Source organism: Rattus norvegicus, chromosome X (genome assembly GCF_036323735.1).
Source record: "Rattus norvegicus strain BN/NHsdMcwi chromosome X, GRCr8, whole genome shotgun sequence".
NCBI lineage: Eukaryota > Metazoa > Chordata > Mammalia > Rodentia > Muridae > Rattus > Rattus norvegicus.
The window spans coordinates 15,753,493-15,776,998 of NC_086039.1; the positions used below are offsets into that span (position 1 = coordinate 15,753,493).

The 23,506-nt window shown below is 50.4% G+C and overlaps 1 long non-coding RNA gene across 19 annotated transcripts in view; it reads right to left on the bottom strand.

Moving 5' to 3' along the window:
* The window catches only part of LOC102551428 (uncharacterized), a 65,599-nt gene that overhangs the window by 37,569 nt on the left and 4,524 nt on the right, over window positions 1–23,506 (bottom strand). For 11 of the 19 annotated variants that reach the window (XR_010061327.1, XR_010061329.1, XR_010061321.1 and 8 more), the window contains exons 2-26: window positions 19,692–19,838; window positions 19,134–19,287; window positions 17,013–18,907; window positions 16,810–16,919; window positions 16,456–16,558; window positions 16,108–16,169; window positions 15,730–15,856; window positions 15,186–15,291; window positions 14,772–14,919; window positions 13,576–14,450; window positions 13,002–13,117; window positions 12,184–12,902; window positions 11,450–12,086; window positions 11,198–11,352; window positions 9,342–9,389; window positions 9,009–9,166; window positions 8,454–8,569; window positions 8,076–8,181; window positions 7,697–7,822; window positions 5,973–6,705; window positions 5,637–5,746; window positions 4,613–5,544; window positions 4,301–4,517; window positions 2,651–2,777; window positions 610–1,664 (exon numbers count right to left, since the gene is read on the bottom strand). This is a non-coding gene — a long non-coding RNA (uncharacterized LOC102551428). The remainder of the gene's footprint in view (window positions 1–609; window positions 1,665–2,650; window positions 2,778–4,300; window positions 4,518–4,612; window positions 5,545–5,636; window positions 5,747–5,972; window positions 6,706–7,696; window positions 7,823–8,075; window positions 8,182–8,453; window positions 8,570–9,008; window positions 9,167–9,341; window positions 9,390–11,197; window positions 11,353–11,449; window positions 12,087–12,183; window positions 12,903–13,001; window positions 13,118–13,575; window positions 14,451–14,771; window positions 14,920–15,185; window positions 15,292–15,729; window positions 15,857–16,107; window positions 16,170–16,455; window positions 16,559–16,809; window positions 16,920–17,012; window positions 18,908–19,133; window positions 19,288–19,691; window positions 19,839–23,506) is intronic. The other 8 variants (XR_010061332.1, XR_010061320.1, XR_010061331.1 and 5 more) reach the window with 8 other exon arrangements.

The following is a 23,506-nucleotide window of genomic DNA, read 5'->3' on the forward strand; positions in this document are numbered from 1 at the left end:
CCTAGGACATAGGAAACCAGGCACCATTTGGGACAGGATACTTCTGCTTTCTGCCTGTGCCTGGAGCTTACCCAGCCCCACAGTTCTCTGTACACAGATCCCCAGGGGAGAGAGCATGATTCTCAGAAGTGTGGACAATCCTGTGAGCACAGGAGAAACCTCCTCTATGCTCAATTTCCTGGCCCAAGAGGAACCCATATTGAGTACTCTGGACAAAGGAACCTAGGAACAGACTGAGATAGGAGCCTTTTGGATTCTGGATGAACACAGTGCTGTCACAGGCCCAAAGCTATACAGGATCCAAAGACAGTCAGGGACACGATCTTTCCGGTCTTTGACTGTACATGGAGTTAAAGCCAGTCTCCAACAGTGCTGACACATCTGAGAGCAGAGTTAAGACCACAATTTCTGCTCAGAGATATACTCCTGGAGCCCTCAGGACATAGGAACCCTGAAGCCATCTGGGACAGCATCTTTCTTGTTTCTGCAAGTGCCTGGAACTGACTTGGTCCTACAGCTTTCTTTACCCAGATCCCCCAGGGAGAGAACATGACTCACAAAAGACTGAGCAATTTTGAGAGGACAGGGTAGACTACCTCTTCTGCTCACCTTCCTAGCCATAAAGGATCCCAGGTGGAGCCTTCTAGACACAGGATCCAAGGCCAGTCAGGAACACGATCTTTCTGGTCTTTGCCTGTGCATCAAGCTGACTGCCACTTTCCAACGGCACTGACAAACATGAGAGCAGTGGTAAGAACACAATTTCTGCTCAGACATACATTCCTTGAGCCCTCAGGACAATATGAAACCAGGAGCCATGTGGGACAGGATGCTTATAGTTTCTGCCTGTGCCTGTAACTGAACTGGTCCCACAGCTCTCTGTACCCAGATCACCTGAGGAGAGAGTGTGACTCTCAGAATTTTGGACTATCCTGAGAGCTCAGGGAAGACCACCACTACTGCTCACATATCTTGCCAAAGAGAAACACTCATGGAGTGCTCTGGACACAGGGAAATAAAAGCAGACTTGGACAGGATCCTTCTGGTATATGTCTGTGCCCAGTACTGACAAAGCCCGAAAGCTCTTTCTACCAAGATCCCCTGGGGAGAAAGTGCAACTCTCAGAATTAAGGACATTCCTGAGATCTCAGGGGTGACCACCAATACTGCTCACATTCTTAAAAAGTGTAACCAGACTGGAGCCTTCTGGAACCAGGTTCCTAGGAGCAGTCAGGGACATCATCCTACTGGTTTTTGCCTATGAAAGGAGTTGAAAGTCAGCCCCCCAAATCGCTGACAAACCTGAAAGCAGAGGTAACTTCAAAACTTCTGCTCAGATATATACTTCTGGAGCCCTCAGGACACAAGAAACCAGGTGCCATGTGGGACCTGATCTTTCTGGTCTCTGCTAGTTCCCGGAACTGAACTTGTCCCACAGCTCTCTGTATCCAGGTCCCCTGGAAAGGGAGCATGACTCTAAAAAGTATGGAAAATCCTGAGGAAACATGGGAGATCACCTCTTCTGCTTACATACCTGGCCCAAGAGGAACCCACCTGGATCCCTCTAAAAACAGGGACCTAAGAGCAGACTTGGACAGGATCCTTCTGGTTTCCAACTGTGCCGGCTGCTGACACAGGCCCAAAGCTCTCTGTACAAAGATCACCTGGGGAGAGAGCTTGACTCTCAGATTTGCTTCAGTCCTGAGAGGACATGGAAGCCTTCTTCTTGGCTGAACATTTAGGTTGAGGTTGCACCCATCTTGAGCCCTCGGGACACAGGAAGCTAAGAGCAGACTTGGACAGGATCGTTCTGGTTTCCGGCTATGACCAGTGCTGACACAGACCCAAAGCTCTCTGTTCCCAGATCCCCTTGGGTCAGAGTGGGACTGTCAGAAGTGCCATTTAATCCTAAGAGCCAAGGGAGACCACCATTTCTGCTCACATCCATGCCCTAAGAGGTACCAGTCTGGGATAACTGGAACACAGGGAACTAGGAACTGTCAGGGATATGATCCTTCCAGTCCCTGTCTACCCTCATAGCTTAAGGCCAGAGTACACCTGATATCTCTGACAGCAGAGGTAAGACCACCACTTCTACTCTGAAGGACCCCCCTGGAGATCTCACAATATAGGAAACCAGGATCCATCTGGGACAGGATCATCCTAGATTCTGCCTGTGCCCATAGGTGACCTGGACCAACAGATTTCTGTTCCGAGATCCCTTAGGGGAGAGAGCAGGACTCTCAGAAGTGTGGACATTCCTGAGAGCTAAGGGGAGACCACCAATACTGCTTATATTAATGACCAAGTAGAACCCATGGAGAGCCTTTTGGACACAGGATCCTATGAGAAGTCAGGGACACAATCATTCTGGACTTTGTCTGTGGACCAAGTTGAAAGCCAGTTTCCAAATGCATGGAAAAATATGAGAGTAGAGCTATCGCCCCAATTTGAAATTGGAGATACATTGCTGGAAACATCAGTACATAGGAAACCAGGAGCCATCAGGGACAGCAACCTTCTTGTTTCTGCCTGTGCCCAGAACTGACCTGGCCCCACAGCTCTCTGTACCCAGGTCCCCTGGGAAGAGAGTGTGACTATCAGAAGACTGGACAATCCTGAGAGGACAGGGGAGACTACTTCTGCTCACCTTCCTAGCCGAAGAAGATCCCATTTTGAGCCTTCTGGACACAGGATCCAAGGGCAGTCAGGGACACCTCTTTCAGGTTTTTCCTTTGCACAGAGTTGAAAGCCAGTCTCTACCAGAGCTGACACACCTGAGGACAGAAGTAAGACCACAAATTACTGCTCGAAGATACAATCCTGGAGTCATGATCACTTAGGAAACCAGGAGCGATCTGGGAAGGAATCATTCTGGTTTCTGCCTGTGCCTAGAACCGAACAGGTCCCACAGCTCTCTGTATCCAGGTCCCCTGGAAAGAGAGTGTGACACTCAGAAATACTGACAATCCTGAGGGGAGAGGGGATGACCACTTCACTTCACATACATGGCCCATGAGGAACCTACCTGGATCCTCTGGACATAGGAACCTAAGAGCAGACCTGGAAAGGATCTTTCTGTTTTCCCTGTGTGCCCACTGCTGACACAGGCCTAAAGCTCTCTGTACAAAGATCCCCTGGGGAAAGAGCAGGATTGTCAGAAGTTCCTTCAATCCTGAGACCACAGGGGAGACCACCACTTCTGCTTACATTCCTGGCCCAATAGGTACCAGTCTGGTGCTTTCTGGACACAGGAACCCAGGAGCAGCCTGGGACAGGATCCTTCTGGTCTTTCCCTGTGCACTGTGCTGAAAGTTAGTCTCCAAACATGCTAACACACTTAATAGCAAGGGTAAAACCACAACACCTGCACCAAAGGAACCTCCTGGAATCCTCAGAACATAGGAAACCAGGACCCATCTGGCATAGTTTACTTCTGGTAACCTGTGACTGGAAATGAAACTCTCCCACGGCTCTCTGTACACAGATCCCATTGGGAGAGAGTGTGATCCTCAGAGGGGTCAACAATCCTGAAAGGACTGGGGGACCAGCTTTCTGCACAACTTCCTGGCCAAAGAGGAACCTGCATGGTTCCTCTGGACACAGGATCCAGGGAGGAAATAGAAACAGATCCTACTGGTCTTTGCCTGTGCATGGAGCTGAAGCCAAGTCTCCAAAATTACTGACACAATTGAGAGCAGATATAAGAACATAACTTCTGCTCATAAGGACCCTCCTGTGTCGTGCCCAACCTCGACCAGCAAGGAAGACACGACCAGCGAAGATCTTTTTCAAGCAGTTTTACTCAGGAAACTTGATACAATCTTCTGACCCCGGGGAACCCCCACACCACACTTAAATAGCTAGCGCTGGCCACTCCTAGCAAGCCACGTGGGTCATGCAGATAGGCTGTCACTATGCGGAAGCTAGCAGGCCAGGCAGGCATAGCCAAATAAGGACTTGTTTACTACAAGGAGCGCTCACTGTTGGGAGGGTGGAAGGCAGAAACTAGCACCATCTTTGAGGCTTTGGGAGGGTGGAAGGCAGAAACCAGCGCCATCTTTGAGGCATGGCACGTCGCAGCTCCCTACACTCCTGGAGCCTTCAGGACATAGGAAACCAGGAGCCATCTGGAACAAGATACTTCTGGTTTCTGCCTGTGCCCTGAGCTAATCATGTCCTGGGTTCTCAGTAACCTGATCCCCTGGGGAGAAACCATGACTCTCAGAAATTCAGAAGATCATGAGAGAAAAGGAGAGGCAAACTCTTGGCTCAACTTCCAGGCCCAAGTTGAACCCACCTGGAGTCCACTGGACATAGGAACCTAAGAACAGACTTGAACAGGATCCTTCTCATTTCCTGCCGTGTGCAGTGCTGACAAAGGCCCGAAGTTCTCTGTACTCAGATCCCCTTGGGAGAGAGTGGGACTATCAGAAGTGCATACAATCCTGAGAGGACAGGGAAGACCACCTCTTCTGCTCACCTTCCTGGGACAAGAAGAACCCACCTGGAGACTTCTGGAAACAGGATATTAGGAGCAGTCAAAGACATGATCCTTCCTGTCTTTGACTGTACACAGAGTTGAAAGACAGTCCCAAAAGTATTGACACACCTGAGAGAAGTCTTAAAACCACAAATTCTGCTCAGCGATACAGTCCCAGAGCCTTCAGGATACAGGAAACCAGGAGACACCTGGGACAGGATCCTTCTGTTTGCTGCCTGTGCCTGGAACTGAACTGGTCCCACAGCTCTCTGTACCAAGAGCTCCTGGGGAGAGAGGATGATTCTGAGAAGTGCAGATAATCCTGAGAGCTCAGGGGAAACCACCATTATTGTTCACCTACCTGACCAAAGAGAAACCAGCCTACAGCCCTCTGGATACAGGTTACTAAGAGCAGATTTGTATAGGATCCTTCTGGTTTATGTCTGTGCCCAGTACAGACAAAGACTGAGAGCTCTCACTACAAGATCTCCTCTGGAGAGACCATGACACTCACAAGTGTGGTCATTCCTGAGAGTTCTGGTGAGGTAGATGAGGAACCGCCAAAACTGCTCACATTCCTAAACAAGTAGAACCGAGCTGGGGCCTTCTGGAAACAAGATCTTAGGAGCGGTCAGGGACTTGATCCAACTGGTCTTTGCCAATGAAACGAGCTGAAATGTAGTCTCCAAAAGTACTGACACACCTGAGAGAAGTCTTAAGAACATAATTTCTGCTTGGAGATACACTCCTGGAGACCTCAGGACATAGGAAACCAGGAGCCATCTGGGACAGGATCCTTCCTTGTTTCTCCCTGTTCTGGGAACTGAACTGGTCCCACAGATCTCTGTACCCATATCCCCTGTGGAGAGAGCATGACTCTAAAAAAGTATGGACAATCCTGAGGGGACAGGGGAGATCACCTGTTCTGGTAACATACCTGGCCCAAGAGGAACCCACCTGAATCCCTCTGAAAGCAGGGACTTAAGAGCAGACAGGTTCCTTCTGGTTTCTGGCTGTGCCCAATGCTTACACAGGCCCAAAGCTCTCTGGATCCAGAACCCCTGGGGAGAGAGCATGACACTCAGAAGTATGAACAATCCTGAGAGACAGGGAAGACCACCTCTTCTGTTCACATTCCTGGCCCAAGAGGTACCTGCCTGGATCCATCTGGATGCAGGAATTTAGGAGCTGTCAGGGACAGGATATGTCCAGTCTCTGCCTATGCTCATAGCTTAAGGTCAGTCTCCAGTATACCTGACACACCTGAAAGCAGAGGTAAGACCACCACTTTCACTCTGAAGGACACCCCCTGGAGATCTCACAATTCAGCAAACCAGGAGTCATCTGGGACAGCATACTTCTAGTTTCTGCCTGTTCCCAAACTTGAACTGGTCCCACAGGTATCTATATCCAGATTCTGAGAGCAAGAATCTCAGAAATGTGGATAATCCTGAGATCTCAGAGGAGACCACAACTACTGCTCACATACCTGGCCCAAGAGGAACCCCAATGGAGAGCTCTGGACACACGAAACTTAGAGGAGACTTGGACAGAATTCTTCTGGTTTTCAGATGGGGCCAGTGCTGACCTTGTTTCACAGATTTCTATACTTAGATCCCATGGGGAGAGAGAGGGACTTTCAGAAATGCATTCAATCCTGAGAGCACAGGGGAAGCCACCACTTCTGTTCACATTCCTGGCCCACGAGGAACCACACTAGAGCCTATGGCCACAGGAACCTAGGAGCAGACTGGGACAGGTTGCTTCTGCTTTTCATCTTTGCACAGAGCTGATGAGGTCTTATACCATACTGTGCCCAGATCTCATGAGGAATAGAGCTGGACACACAGAAGTTCAGACAATCCTGAATCCTCAATGGAGACCATTACTTCTGCTAATATTTCTGGCCCAAGGGGAAACCACCTGGAGTCTTCTGGTCACAGGAACCTAGGAACAGTCAGGGACAGGAGCCATCTGGTCTTGACCTGTGTACGGAGCTGAAAGCCAGTCTCCAAAAGTGCTGACACACCAGAGAGCAGAGGTAAAACCACAATTTCTTTACCAAGGTACCCTCCTGGAGATGTCAAGACATAGGAAACCAGGAGACAGCTGGGACTGGAGCCTTCTGGATTCTGCTTGTGCCAGGGATTGACCTTGATCCACCATTCTGTGTACCCAGATCCGCTTAGGTGAAAGCAGTACTCTAAGAAGTGTGGACAGTCCTGAAAGGACAGGGGAGACCACCTTTTCTGTTCACATTCCTGGCCCAAGAGGAATCCCCCTGGAGCCCTCTGGACAAAGGAACCTAGATGCCATCATGGACAGGATCCTTCTGATCTTTGCCCATGCACAGAGTTGAAATCCAGTATCCAGGAGCACTCACCCACCTCAGAGCAGAGGTAATATGACCATTTAGGCCAGAGGTACCCTCCTGGACCCCTGGGGACACAGGAAACCAGGAACCGTCTAGTACAGGACACTTATGGTTTCCGCATGGACCTCGAGCAGATCCCACAGTTCCCTATGCAAAGGACCCATGGGGAGAGAAAGGACTCTCAGAAGTGTGTTCAGTCCTGAGATTACAGGGGAGGCCACCACTTCGGTTCACATTCCTGTTCCAAGAAAAATCAGTCTGGAGCCCTGTGAACACAGGAACCTAAGAGAAGACTGGGGCAGGATTCTGGTCTTCGTCTGTGCCTGCAGCTGACCAGGTCTTACATCATATTGTACACAGACCCCGTGAGGAATAGAGCTTGACTCTCACAAGTGCATTCAATCCTGAGAGCACAGGAGAGACCACCACTTCCTGGCCCAAGAGGAACCTGCTTAGAGCCCTCTGTACAGAGGAACCTAGGAGCAGCCTGGCATAGGAACATTTTGGTTTCTGGCTGAACCCAGTGCTGACACAGGTCCAAAGCTCTCAGTACACAGATCCCATGGGGAAGAGAGATGAACTCTCAGTATTTGGGACAGTCCTGTGAGCACAGGGGAGACCACCACTTCTGCTCACATCCCTGTCCCAACAGGAACGTTTCTAGAGTCTCTTGTCCAAGGAATACAAGAGCAGTGTGATATTTATGGTTTCTGTCTGAGCCCAGAGCTGACCCAGGCCCACAATATTTTTACCCAGATCCCATGAGGGTTAGAGTTGGACTCAGAGAAGTGCAGATAACCCTGAGGGCTCATGGGAGACAACTACTCCTGAACATATACCTGGCCCTAGAGGGACCCACGTGGATCCCTCTGCACACAGGAACCGAGGAGCAGCCAGGTACAGGATTCTTCCAGTCTTTGCTTGTGCACAGAGTTTAAAGTCAGTCTCCAACAGCACTGATACACCTGAGAACAGAGGTAAGACCACCACTTTTGCTCTGAGGGCCCCTGCTGGAGCCCTTGGGACATAAGAAACCAGGAGCATTCTGGCACAGGGTCATTCTGCTTTCCTCCTGGGTCCAGAGCTGACCCAGTCCCACAGCTCTCTGTACCCAGATCCAATGGCAGAGAGTGTGACTGTCAGAAGCGCAAACAGTCCTGAGAGCACAGGAGAGACCCCCCCACTTCTGCTCACATCCCTGTCCCAAGAGGAGCCTACCTGGAGCCCTCTGGACCCAGGAACCTAAGAGCAGTGTGGAACAGGATCCTTCCAGTTTCCACCTGAGCCTAGAGCTGACCAGGCCCAAGCAATCTGCTCCTAGATCCTGAAAGAGATAGAGCTGTATTCACAGAAGTGTGGACAATCATGAGAGAACAGGAGAAACCACCACTTCTGCTCACTTTCTGGGTCTGAGAGGAACCTGTCTGGAGCATTCTGGAAACATGAACATAGGAGCAAACAGGGGCAGGATCCTTCTGGTTTATATCTGCTCTGAGCTGCCCTGGTCCCACAGCTCTCTGTACCCAGGTCCCATGACTGACTCTCAGAAATACATTCAGGCCTGAGGGCACAGGGAACACCACCACTTCTGCTCACATTTCTGGCCCAAGAGGAACCAGTTTGTAGGCTTCTGGACATCCTAGAAGCAGACTGGGACAAGATCCTTGGGTTTTCCATCTTCTGGTGCTGACAGGGCCCACAGGTTTCTGGACCTAGATCCCATGAGGGATAGAGCTGGACTCCTCAAAGTTCAGACAATCCTGAGAGTTCAGGGGACCCACCACTTCTGCTCACATACCTGGCCCCAGAGGAACCCACCTGCAGCCCTCTGGACACGGGAACCTAGCAACAGTCAGGGACAGGAACTTTCCTGTCTTTGCCTGTGCTGGGCACTAGGTAACCTAAAAGCATAGGTAAGACTAACACTTCTGCTCCAAGGGACCCTCCTGGATACCCCAGGACTTAGGAAACAGGAGCACTTTGGGACAGGATCCATCTGGTTTCTGCCTGTGCCCAGAGCTGACAATAACCCACACCTCTGTGTACCCAGATCGCCTGGCGAGAGAGCGTGACTCTAAGAAGACTGGATTATCTTGAGTGTACAGGGGAGACCACCCCTTCAGGTCACCTCCTGGCACAAGTGGATCTCACCTGGAGCCCTCTGGACACAGGAACCTAGGAGCAGTCATGGACAGGATCCTTTTGGTATTTGCCCGTGCATGGAACTGAAAGCCAGTATACAGTAGGGCTGACACAACTGAAAGCAAAGGTTTGACCACAATTTCTGGTCCAAGGGACCCTCCTGGAGGCTGCAAGACATAGGAAACCAGGAACTGTCTCAGACAGGATACTTGTGGTTTCTGCCTCTGACCAGATTTGACCCAGTCCCACAGTTCTCTGTACCCAGGTCACCTAGGAAGAAACTGTGACTCTCAGTAGTGCACAAAATCCTGAGAAGACATGGGAGGCCTCCTCTTGACTGACCTTTCTGGACCAAATTGAATCCACCTGCCGCCACCTGGACACACGAACCTAGGTGCAAATTGGGAGAGGTTCCTTGTTTCTGTCTGCACCCTGAGCTGATCCAGTCCTACAGTTTTCTGTATCCAGCTCCCCTGTGGTATAGAACTGAACTCCCAGAAGTGGGGACAATCTTGAGAGCTCATGGGAAACTGCCATTAGTGCCCACACACCTGGCCCTAGAGGAACCTGCCTGGCACCCTGTGGATAAAGGAATCTTGGAGCAGACTTAGACAGAATTCTTCTGTTTTCCGGTTATTCAGTGTTGACACAGGCCCAAAGCACACTGTACCCATATCCCCTGGACAGAGAGTGAGACTCTCAAAAGTGCAAACTGGCGTGACACCTCAGGGGAGACCACCCTACTAGTGTTCACATAGCCGGCACAAGAGGAACCCGGCTGGAGCCCTCTGGACACAGGAACCTAAGAGAAAACTTAGAGAGGATCCTTCTGGTTTCTGGTTTTGGCCAGTGCTGACTGATGCCCAAAGTTCTCTGTACTCAGATCCCCTGATTAGAGAGAGGGACTGCAATAAGTGCATTCAATCCTGAAGGCACAGAGGAGAAAAACAATTCTGCTCACATCTCTGCCCAAAGAGGTACTATACTAGTCTGGAGCCTTGCAGATTTAGTAATTTAGTAGCTGTCATAGACAGGATCCTTCAGGTCTCTGCATGCAGTTGGGGCTCAAAGTCAGTCTCCACTACACCTCACACATCTGAAACAGAGGTAAGACCATCACTTCTCCAAAGGACTCAATTGGAGATCTCACAACAGCGGAAACCAGAAACCACCTGGGACATGATCATTCTGGTTTCTGCCTATGCCCGGATCTGACCTACTCCCACAGCTCTTTGTACCCAGATCCCCTGCGGGGAGAGCGTGCCTCTCAGAAGAATGGGCAATCATGAGAGGACATGGGAAACCATCTCTTCTACTCATCTTCCTGGCACAGGTGGAACCTGCCAAGTGCCATCTTGATATAGGAACCTAGAGGAATCATGGACAGGAATCTTCTGGCCTTAGCCAGTTCTTGGATCTGAAAGCCAGTATCCAAGAATGCTGACCCAACTGAAAGCAGAGGTAGGAACAAAATTTCTGATCAGAGAGGAACACTCCTGTAGCCTTCTTGGACAGCATCCTTCTGGTTCTGCCTGTGCCTGGAACTAAACTGGTCCCACAGCTCTCTGTAACCAGATCCCCTGGGGAGAGAGATTGACCCTCAGAAGTGTGGAGAATCCTGACAAGACAGGGGAGACCACCTATTCTGCTGAACTTTCAGGCCAAGAGGAACCCATCTGGAGCTCTCTGGACACAGGAACCTAAGGCAGACATGGTCAGGACACTTCTAGTTTCCTGCTGTGCCCAGTGATGACATAGGCCCAATGCTCTCTGTACCCACCCATATACTCTGGGGAAACAGCAGGACAGTCAGAGGTGCATTTAATCCTGATAGCACAGAGGAGACCACCTCTTCTGTGCACCTTTCGGGTCCAAGAGGAACCCCACTGGAGTCCTCTGGACTCAGGAACCTAAGTGTAGACATGGACAGGATCCTTCTGGTGTCCAGCTGTGCCCAGTGCTGACAGAGGCCCATAGCTCTCTGTACCCAGATCCCCTTGGGATACAGCGGGATTGTCAAAAGTATGTTGAATACTGAGAGCACAGGGGAGAGCACCACTTCTGCTCACATCTCTGACCCACCAGATACCACTCTGGAGCCTTCTAGGCACAGAAACCTAGGAGCTGCCAGGACATGACCCTGCCAGTCTTGGACTGTGGTCATAGCTGAAAGCCAGTCTCCAATATACCTGACACACCTGAATGTAGAGGGAAGACCACAATTTCAGCGCCAATGCACACCCCTGGTGTCTTCAGGACATAGGAAATCAGGAGCCATCTGGGACAGGATCTAACTGGTTTCTGCCTGTGACTGAAGCTGACCTGGTCCCACAGCTCTCTGTACCCAGATACACTGTGGAAAGAGCGTGCCTCTCAGAAGACTGAACAATCCTGAAAGGACTAGGGAGAAAACCTCTTCTGCTCACCTTCCTGGTACATGAGGAACCAACCTGAAGCCCTCTGGACAGTGGAACATAGGAGGAGTCACGGACAGGATCCTTCTGGACTTAGCCAGGTCACAGAGCTGGAAGCCAGTATTCAAAGGCACACAACTGAGAGCAGAGGTAAGACCACAATCTCTGAACTCCTAGAGACCTATGAACATAGGAAACCAGGAGCCATCTGGGACAGCATACTTCTGGTTTCTGCCTGTGCCCAGAACTGAACTGTTCCCATAGTGCTTTATACTCAGATTCCTTGGGGAGAGAGCTTGAATCTCAGAAGTGCTGACAATCCTGACAGGACAGGGGAAACCACCTATACTTCTCACCTTTCTTGCCCAAAAGGAACCCATCTGGAGCCCTCTTGACACAGAAACCTAAGAGCAGTCTCAGAGAGGATGCTGGTTTCTGGCTGTGCCCAGTGCTATCTCAGGTCCAAAGCTCTCTTTACCTAGTTCCCCTGTGGAGAAACCATGACTTTCAGAAGTGCAGATAATCCTAATAGCTCAGGGATACCTGGCCAAAGAGAAACCCGCCTGAAGTGCTCTGGACACAAGAACTTTAGAGCAGACTTGGACAGGATCCTTCTTGTTTCCGGCTGTCGCCAGTGCTGACTCATGCCCAAAGCTCTCTGTGCACAGATCCTCTGGGGAGAGACCATGACTCTCAGAAGTGTGAACAATCCTAAGAGCTCAAGGGAGACCAGCACTGCTGCTCACATCCCTGCCCCTAGAAGTACCTACCAGCCTGGAGGCTTCTGGACACAGGAACCTAGGTGCTGTCAGGGACATTATCCCTCACGTCTCCGAATGTGAAAGGAGTGGAAAGGCAGTCTCCAGTATGCCTGACACAACTGAAAGCAGAGGTAAGACCACCACTTCTCCTCCAAGGGACCCATGTGAGATCTCACAACAGAGGAAACAATGGTTTCTGCCTATGCCTAGAATTAACCTGTTCCACAGCTCTCTGTACCCAGATCCCCTGGGGAGAGAGTGTGACTCTCAGCAGACTGGACAATCCTGAGAGGACAGGGGACACCACCTCTTCTGCTCACCTTTCTGGCACAAGTGGAATCTGCCTGGAGCCCTCTGGACACAGGAATCTAGGTGGAGTCAAGGACATAATCCTTCTGGTCTTAGCCCGTTCACGTACCTGAAAGCCAGTATCCAGGAGCGCTGACACACAGCTGAGAGCAGAGGTGAGAACACAATTTCTGTTAGGAAGTGTCCTCCTTGATCACTTGGGTCATAGGAAAGCAGGACACGTCTGGGACAGTATACTTCTCGTTTCTGCCTGCACCCGGATCTGACCTGGGTCCAACAGTTCTTCATACCCAGATCCCCTTTGGAGAGAGGGAGACTCTCAGTAGTGCAGAAAATCCTGAGAGAGCAGTGGAGTCCTCCTCTTGTCTCACAATTCTGAGCCGTGTTCAATCCACCTGGAGCCCTCTGGACACAGGAACCTGGGAGCAGAATGGGATCAGAACCTTAAAATTTCTGCCTGTTCCCTGAGTTGACCCAGTCCTACAGACTTCTGTATGCAGATCTGGTGAGGTATAGACCTGGACTCTCAGAAGTGCAGACAATCCTTAGAGCTCAGGGGAGACCACCACTTCTGCACACATCCCTGCACCAAGAGGTACCAGGCTGGAGCCTTCTGGACACAGGAACCTAGGAGCTGTCAGATACAAGATCCATCAGCTCTCAGACTGCTCTCAGAGCTGAAAGTCCTTCTCCAGGATACCTGACAGATCTGAAAGAAGAGGTAAGACCACCATTTCTACACCGAGGGACCCGCCTGGATATCTCAGCACATAGGAAAGTAGGAGCCATCTGGGACAGGACCATTCTAATTTATGCCTGTGTCAGAGCTGACCCTGTCCTACAGATTTCTGTACATAGATCCCTTGAGGAGAGAACGGGTCTCTCAGAAGTGTGTTCAATCCTGAGAGCACAGGGGCATCCAACACCTCTGCTCACATTCCTGGTCTAACAGGTACCAATCTAGAGCCTTGTGGACACAGGAACCCAGGTTCTGACTGGAACAGGATCGTTCTGGTTTCCATTTGCTCTCAGAGCTGACATGCTTTCACACTCTCTGTACACAGATCCCATGAGGAATAGAGTTAGACTCACAGAATTGAAGACTATCCTGGGAGCTCAGGGGAAAACACCACTTCTGCTCACATTCCTTTCCCAAGAGGAACCCGCGTGGAACCTACCAAATACAGAATCCCACAAGCAGTCAGAGACAGGATCCTTCTGGTCTTTGACTGTGCATGGAGCTGAAAGCCAGACACAAAATACTCTCACACAACTGAAAGGAGGGGCAAGCACACCACCACTTCTGCTCTGTGAGACCATCCTGGAGTCCTCAGGACATAAGAAATTAGGAACTGTCTGGGATAGGATATCTCTGGTTCCTACCTGTGCCTGGAACTGACCTGGTCACACAGCTCTCTGTACCCAGATCCCCTGGGGAGAGACTGTGATTATCAAAACTGAGGACAATTCTGAGTGGACAGGGGAGACCACCTCTTCTAGTCAGCTTCTGGACCCAAAAGGAACCTGCCTGGAGCTCTCTGGGCACAGGAACGTAGGAGCAGACTGGGATAGGATCATTGAAGATTCCTTCTCCTCACGGACATGACCAGATGCTACAGGTTTCTGTATCCAGCTCCCGTGTGCTATGAAGCTGGACACTCAGAGAGCAGAGATTCCTGAGCGCTCAGGGGAGACCACCATGACTGCTCATATAGCTGTCCCGAAAGGAAGTTGCCTAGAGGCATCTGGACACAGGAACCCAAGTGCAGACTGGGACAGGATCCTTCTGGTTTTTGCCTGTTACTGTAACTCACCTGATCCCACAGCGCTCTTTACCCAGATTCCCTGGGGGAGAGAGCATGAATCTTAGAAGACTGGACAATCATGAGAGGACAGGGGAGAAAATCTCTTCTGGTCACCTTCAAGGCACAAGTGGAACCATCATGGAGCCCTCTGGACACTGGAACCTAGGCACAGTGAGGGACACGATTATTCTGGTCTTTGTCCATGCACAGAGCTTAAAGCCAGTGTCCAGTAGCACTGACCCAATTGAGAGCAGAAGTTAGACCACAATATCTCCTCCCAGGGAACCTCCTGGAGCCCACTGGACATAGGAACCTAGGAGCAGACAGGGATAGTATTCCTGCACCCTGAGCTGGCCCTGTCCTACAGAATTTTTTATCCAGATCCACGAAGTATAGAGGTGGACTCTCAGCAGTGAAGACAATCCTGAGAGCTCAGGGGAGATCACCACTGCTGTTCATATTTCTGGCCCAAGAGGAACCCACCTGGAGATCTCTGGACACAAGAAACTGAGAGCAGACTTGAACAGGATTCTTCTCCTTTCCAGATGTGGCCAGTACCAATGCTGTCCCACATATTTCTGTACCAAGATCCCATGGGGAGAGTAGGGGACTTTCAGAAGTACATTCAGCCCTAAGAGCACAGGGGAGGCCACCACGTCTGCTCACATTCCTGGCCCAAGGTGTACCAGACTGGAGCCTTCTGGACACAAGAACCTAGGAGCAGACTTAGACTGGGTCCTTCTAGTTTCCATCTCTCTCAGAGCTGACCCAGTCTTACACCAGTCTTTACCCAGATCCCACGATGAACTGAGCTGTACTCAAAGAAGTGAGGACAATCCTGAGAGCTAAGTGGGAACCACCACTTCTGCTCACATTCCTGGCCCAAGAGGAACCCACCTGGGACACTCAGAACACAGGATCCTAGGAGCCCTCAGGGACAAAATCCTTCCAGTCTTTGCCTGTGCACAGAGTTGAAGGCCACTCTCCAAAAGCAGCGACAAACCTGAGAGCAGAGGTAGAAACAACATTTGTCCTTGGGCATACATGCCTTTAGCCCTCAGGATATAGGAAACCAGGAGTTCTCTGGGTCAAGATCCTTCTGGTTTATACCTGTGACTATAGCTGACCTGGTCCCACAGATCTCTGTACACAGATCCCCTGGGGAAAGAGCTTGACTCTCAGAAGTGTGGACAATCCTGACAGGACAGGGGAGATGACCTATGCTGCTGACCTTTCTAGCCCAAGAGGAGCCCATCTGGAGCCCTCTGGACACAGGATCCTAAGAGCAGGCTTGGACAGGATCTTTTGTGTTTCCATCCGTGCCAAGTGTTGACACAGGCTGGAAGCTATCTGTACACAGATCACCTGGGGACAAGGGGGGCTTTCAGAAGTGCATTCAATCCTGAGAGCACAGGGGAGACCACCTCTTCTGCCCACATACCTGACCAAAGAGGTACCAGTCTGGGGCCTTTTAGACACTTAGGAACCTAGGAACTGTCAGGACATGATCGTTCTGGTTGTGGCCTGTGCACATAGCAGAAATCCAATCTTCAGTATACCTGACACACCTGAAAGCAGAGGAAAGACCACAATTTCTGCTCCAATGTACCCTTCTGGTGCCCTCAGGACATAGGAAACAGGGAGTCATCGGTCGGGATCCTTCTGGTTTCTGCCTGTGCCAGAAATTGAACTGGTTCCACAGCTCTCTGTACCCAGATCCCCTGAGGAGAGAGCGTGCTTCTCAGAAGACTGGACCATCCTGAGAGGACAGGAGAGACCATCTCTGTTGCTCACAATCCCTGGCACAAGAGAAACCCACCTGGAACACTCTGGATACAGGAACCTAGGAGCAGTCATGGGCAGACTATGTCTGGTCATTTCCTGTGCACAGAGAGGAAAGCCAATATCTAGTATCGCTGACACACCTGACAGCAGACTTTAAGACCACAATTTCTTCTTGAAGGTACCCGTGCATAACCCTCAGGACACAGGAAACCCAGACACTTCTGGAATAGGAGAACCTTGGTACCTGTGACTGGTACCTTCCCAGAGTTCTTTCTCACCAGATACCATGGTGAGAAAGCATGGTTCTCAAAGCTACATTCAATCTTGAGATCTCAGGGGAGCCCACCAACAGGGCTCACATTAATGACCAAGTGGAACCCACCTAGGTTCAGGACACAGGATCCTATGAGCAGTCAAGGACATGATACTTTCTTTCTTTGCCTTTGCGTGGAGTTGAAAGCCAGTCTCCAAAAGCACTGACACACCTGAAAGCAGAGGTAACGCCACAATTTCTGCTCAAAAATACCCTCCTGGATTCCTCAGGACATAAGAAACCAGGAGCAGTCTGCTACAGGAACCTTCTGTTTTCTGCCTGTTCCCAAAATTAACTGTTTCCACAGCTCTGTGTGCCCAGATCCCACGGGGAGACAGTGTGGAGCTTAGAAGTATTGACCATCCTGAGGGGACAGGGGAGATCATTGGATCTGAACAAATAACTGGCACAAGAGGAACCAACCTGGATCCCTCTGAAAACAGGGAGGTAAGACCAGACTTAGACAGGATCCTTCTGGTTTCTGTCTGGGCCCAGTGCTGACACGGGCCCAAAGTTCTCCATACCCAGATGCCCTGGACAGAGAGCAGAACTGTCAGAAATGCAATTGATCCTGAGAGCACAAAGGAGACCACCACCTCTGCTCACATGCCTGCCTTAAGATTTACCAGTCTGGAGACTACTAGACACGGGGACCTAGGAGCTGTCAGGGACATGATCCTTCCTGTCTCTTCTTGTGCTCACAGTTGAAAGCCAGTCTCCAGTATACCTGCCACATTTGAAAGGAGAGGTAAGACTACCGCGTCTCCTCTGAGAGATTCCCCTGGAGACCTCAAAACATAGGATACCAGGAGCCTTTTGAGACAGGATCATTCTAGTCTCTGCCTGTGCCTAGAGCAGAACAGGTCATGGATATTTCTGTACCAAGATCATTTATGGAGAGACCAGGACTGTCAGAAGTGCATTCAGTCCTGAGAACACAGGAGAAACCATCACTTTTGCTCACATCCCTACCCAATGAGTTCCCAATCTGGAGGCTTCTGGATCCAAGAACCAAGGTACTGCCAGGGACATGATACTTCCAGTCTCTGCCTGCACTCTGAGCTGAAAGCCAGTCTCCAGTATACTAGACACACCTGAAAGCAGAGGTAAGACCACCACTCCTACTCTGAGGGACCTTCCTGGTGATCTCACAACACAGGAAGCCATGAGCCTCTGGGACAGGATCATTCTAATTTCTGCCTGTGACCTGAGATGACATGGTCCCACAGATTTCTGTACCAGGACCCCTTGGGAAGAGAGAAGGACTCTCAGAAGTGTGTTCATTCCTGAGGGCACAAAGGAGACCACCACTTCTGCACACATTCCTGGCCCAAGAGAACCCTCCCTTCAGTCCTCAAAATACAGGATCCTAGGAGCAACCAAGGATGGGATCCTTCTTGTCTTTGCTCTTGCATGGAGCTGAAAGCCAGTATCCAGGAGCACTGACACACTTGAGAGCAGTGCTAAGAACAACACTTCTGCTCTGACAAATGCTCATGGAGCCCTCAGAACTTAGGAAACCAGGAGTCGGCTGGGACAGGATAACTCTGGTTTGTGACTGAGCCCAGAACTGATTTAGTCCCATAATTTTCTATGCACAGATCCCCTGTGGAAATAGTGCACTCTCAGAAGTGCAGAAAATCCTGAAAGAAGAGGGGAGGCCTCCTCTTGTCTCTCATTCCTGGCCCAAGGTAAACCCATCTGGATCCTTCCTGACACAGGAACTTAGGAGCAGACTGGGATAAGTCCCTTGCAAGTTCTGTCTGCACCCTGAGGTGGCCCAGTCCTATAGCTTTCTGTATCCAGATCCTATGAAATATAGAGGTGGACTGTAAGAAGTACGGACACTCCTGAGATCTCTGGGGAGACCACCACTACTGCACATTCCTGGCCCAAGAAGAACCTGCCTGGAGCACTCTGGACACAGGAATCTTAGAGCAGTCTTGGACAGGATACTTCTGGTTTCCCAACTGTGGCCAGGGCGACACAGGCCCAAAGCGCTCAGCACCACGATTCCCATGGGAAGAGAGCTGGACAGTCAGAAATGCTTTTAATCCTGAGAGCACTGTGGAGACAAACACTTGTGCTCACATCCTTGCCCCAAGAGGTGCCTGTCTGGAGCCTTCTGGACACATGATCCTAGGAGCAGTCCGAACAGGATCCTTCTGGTCTTTATCTGTGCACGGAGCAGAAAGCCACTATCCAGGAGCTCTGACTCACCAGAGAACAGAGATCAGACCACAATTTCAGATAGGAAGGACCCGACTGGAGCCCTCAAGTCATAGGAATCCAGGAGCGGTCTTGGTCAGGATACTTCTGGTTCCTGCCTGTGCTTGGAGTTCACACGGTCCAACAGTTCTCTATTGACCCCTGAGTCAAAAGATCACCAGGGGAGAGAACATGACCCTTAAAAGAGCAAACAGTCCTGAGACAACCAGGTAGGCTTCCTCTTGACTCACCTTTCTGGTCCAAGTTGAAGCTGCCTGCAGGGTTCTTTTTTTTTTTTTTCTTTCATCGGAGACTTTATTGAAAATAAAACATTTTTTTTAATTTTTCAGTTTGTTCCGTCTTTTTTTTTATATTAACTTGAGTATTTCTTAGATACATTTTGAGTGTTACTCCCCTTCCCGGTTTCTGGGCAAACATCCCCCTCCCCCCTCCCCTTCCTCATGGGTGTTCCCCTCCCCACCCTCCCACCATTGCTGCCCTTCCCCCAACAATCTAGTTCATTGGGGGTTCAGTCTTACACAGATCCTTGTACACAGATCCCCAGGGGAGAGAGCATGACTCTCAGAAGTGCACACAATCAGGATAGCGCAGGAGAAATCTCTTCTGTGCTCAATTTCCTGGCCCAAGAGGAACCCACCTCGAGCACTCTGGACACTGGAACCTAGGAGCAGACTGGGATAGCAACATTTTAGTTTCCAAATGAACCCAGTGCTGTTACAGGCCCAAAGTTCTCTGTATACAGGATCCAAAGACAGTCTGAAAGACGATCCTCCAGTCTCTGACTGTACACGGAGTTGAAGCCAGACTCCAAGAGCGCTGATACACCTGAGAGTAGAGTTATGACCAAAATTTCTGCTCAGAGATACACTCCTGCAGCCCTCAGGACATAGTAAACAAGGAGCCATCTGGGACAGCATCCTTCTTCTTTCTGCCTGTTCCTGGATCTGAACTGGTCTCCCAGCCCTCTGTATCCAGGTAAATGGTAAAGAGACTGTGACTCTTAGAAGTGTTGACAATCCTGATGTGACAGGGAGATCACCACTTTTGGTCACATACCTGGGCCAAGAGGAACCCACCTGGATCCCTCTAAAACACGGTCCTAAGAGCAGATCTGGACAGCATCCTTCTGGTTTCCAGCTCTGAGCAGTGCTGTTACAGGCCCAAAGTTCTCTGTACTCAGATCCCGTTTGGAAAGAGTCAGACTCTCAGAAGTGAAGACAATCCTGAGAAGACAGGAGAGATCACCGTCTGCTCACCATTCTGATACAAAAGGAACTTGCCTGGGGACTTCTGGGCACAGTATATTAGAAACAGTCAGAGACACAATCCTTCCAGTCTTTGCCTGTGCATGGAGCTGAAAGCCAGTCTCCAATAATGATGACACACCTAAGAGCAAACATAACAGCACAATTTCACCTTACAGATATATTCCTGAGGCCCTCAGGACATAGGTAACCAGGAGCCATGTGTGACAGGATCTTTCTGGTTTCTCTCTGTTCCTGGAACTGAACTGCTCCCACAGGTCTGTGGACCCACATCCCATAGGGAGAGAGCGGGACTCTCAGAAGCGTGGACAATCCTTAGAGCTCAGGAAAGACCAACACTACTGCTCATGTACTTGGCCCAAGAGAAACACTCCTGGAACCCTCTGGACACAGGTAACTAAAAGCAGACTCTGACAAGATCCTTCTGGTTTATGTCTGTGCCCAGTACTGACAAAGGCCAAAAGACCTCTCTACCAAGATTCCCTGGGGAGTGACCATGACTCTCAGAAATGCAGTCATTCCTGAGACCTCAGGGGAGACCGCCAATACTGCTCACATTGCTGACCATGTGGAACCCTCCTGGAGGACTCAGGACACAGGATCCTATGAGCAGTCAGGGATAAGATCCTTCCTGTCTTTGCCTTTGCACGCAGTTGAAAGCCTGTCTCCAAATGCACTGACAAATACGAGTGCAGAGGTAACACCACAATTTCTGCTCAAAGAAACTCTCCTGAAGCCCTTAGGATATAAGAAACCAGGAGCCATCTGGGAAAGGATCCTTCTGGTTTCTGCCTGTTCCCAAACTTAACTGGTCCCACAGTTTTCTCTATCCAGATACCCTGGGGAGAGAGAGCATGATTTTAAGAACTACTGACAATTCTGTGGACAGGGGAGATTCTGCTCACATGCCTGGCCCAAGAGGTACCCACCTGCATCCCTCTGAAACAGGGACCTAAGTGCCGAATTAGACAGGATCCTTCTGGTTTCTGGCTGTGCCCAGTGCTGATACAGGAACAAGCTCTCTTAACCAAGATCCCCTGGACAGGGAGCACATCTGTCAGAAGTGCATTCAATCCTGAATGCACAGGGCATACCACCACTTCTCCTCACATCCCTGCCCTAAGAGTTCCCACTCTGGAGTCTTCTGGATCCATGAACCTAGGAGCTGTCAGGGACATGATCCTTCCAATCTCTGCCTAATATCCTAGCTGAAAGTCTCTGCAGTGTACTAGATTCACCTGAAAGCAGAGGTAAGACCACCACTTCTACTCTGAGGTACCTTCCCTGGAGATCTCACAACACAGGAAACCAGGATCCTCTTGGACAGGATCATTCTAATTTGTGCCTGTTCCCTGAGATGACCCAGTCCCACAGACTTCTGTACTGAGACACCATGGGAAGGGAGTAGGCCTCTCAGAAATGTGTTCAATCTTGAGAGAACAGAGAAGACCACCACTTGCGCTCCCATTCCTGGTCCAAGAAGAACCCACCCTGGAGCCCTCAAAATACAGGACACTAGGAGCCACCAGGCAAAGTATCCTTTTTGTCTTTGCTCTTGCATGGAGCTGAAAGTCAGTATCAAGGAGCACTGACACACTTGAGAGCAGTGGTAAGAACAACACTTCTGCTCTGACAAACCTTACTGGAGCCCTCAGGACTTAGGAAACCAGGAGCCATCTGGGAAAGAATACTTCTCTTTTCTGACTGTGCCCAGAACTGATCGGGTCCCATAATTCTCTATATTCAGATCCCCTGGGTAGATACTATGACTCTCAGAAGTGTGGAAAATCCTGAGAGAAGAGGGCAGGCCTCCACTTCTCTCGCCTTTGTGGCCAAAGTTGAACCCTTGTGGATCCTTCTGCACAAAGGAACTCAGGAGCAGACTGGGATGGGTCCCTTGCAGGTTCTGCCTGCACTCGAGGCTGACCGGGTGTTACAGCTTTCTGTATCCAGATCCCGTGAGTTGCAGAGCTGGACTCTCAGAAGTGAGGACAATCCTCAGAGCTCTGGGGAGAGGACCACTACTGCTCACATTCCTGGCCCAAGAGGAACCGTCCGGGAGGCCTCTGGCCACAGGAACCTGAAAGCAGACTTGACAGGATCCTTCTGGACCGACTATGACCAGTGATAGCACAGGCCCAAAGCTCTCAGCACCAAGATCCCCTGGGGTGAGAGCTGGACTGTGAGAAATGCATTCAATCCTGAGAGCACAATCGAGATCAGCACTTCTGCTCACATCATTGCTCCAAGAGGGACCTGTCTGGAGCCTTCTGGACACTTGATCCTAGGAGCAGTCAGGGACAAGACCCTTCTGGACTTTGCCTGTGCATGGAACTGAAAGCCACTACCCAGGAGCACTCACTGTCCAGAGAGCAGAGATAAGAAACCAATTTCTGCTCAGAAGGACCCTTCTGGAGCCCTCAAAACACAATAAATCAGGAGCTGTCGGGGTCAGTATACATATGGTTACTGCCTGTTGCCTGGAGCTAACCCAGTCCAACAGTTCTCTATTGACCCATGAGTCGAAAGTTCACCATGGTAGAGAGTATGAGTTTTAGAAGAGCAAATAAATCTGAGAGAACAGGTGAGTCCTCTCTTGGCTCACTTTTCTGGCCCAACTTGAGGCCGCTTTGAGGCCTCTGGACACTGGAACCTAGGAACAGACTTGGATAGGATCCTTGCAGTTTGATCCTGCTACCTCAGCTGACCCCATCCAACAGCTTTCTTTACTCAGATACTGTGAGGTATAGAGCAGGATTCTCAGAAGTGCAGACAATCCTGAGAGCACAGGGGAGGCCTCCACTTCTGCTCACATCTCTTCCCCAAGCAGAACCTGCCTGGAGGCCTCTGCACTAATGAACCTAAGAGAATTCTGTGACTGGAGGCTAAAGGTCTCTGCCTGCATCCAGAGCTGACCCAGGCCCACAAATCTCTGTACCCAGATTCCCTGCAGAGACAGTGGGACTCTCAAAGTGTTGACAGTAATGAGAGGACAAGGGAGGAAACAGTTTCTGCTCACGTCCCCGACCCAAGAGGAACCTGCGTAGAGCACTCTGGGCAAAGGAACCTAGGAGCAGTCAGACACAGGACCCTGATGGCCTGCACCTGCATTTAGAGCTTAAAGCCAGTCTCCATGATTGCTGACACACATGTGAGCAGTTGTAAGACTACGACTTCTGCTCTGAGGTCCCAGCCTGGGTCCCGCAGGACTTAGGAAATCAGCCACAGTCTGGGACATGATCTATCTGGTTCCTCCCTGTACCCAGAACTGACCTGATCCCACAGCTCTCTGTGCCCAGATCCCCTGGGAAGACATCATGACTCTCAGAATGCAGACAATCCTGAGAGCTCAAGGGAGACCAGCACTACTGCTCACATCCCTGCCCCTAGAAGTACCAGTCTGGAGGCTGTGGACACAGAAAACTAGGAGCTGTCAGGGACATTATCCCTCAGGTCTCTGCATGCGAAAGGAGCTGAAGGGCAGTCTCCAGTACTCCTGACACATCTGAGAGGAGTATCCTCCAATGGACCTGTGTGGAGATCTCACAACAGCAGAAACACTAAACCATCTGGGACAGGGTCCTTCTGGTTTCTGCCTATGCCCTGAATCAATCTGGCCTGAAAGC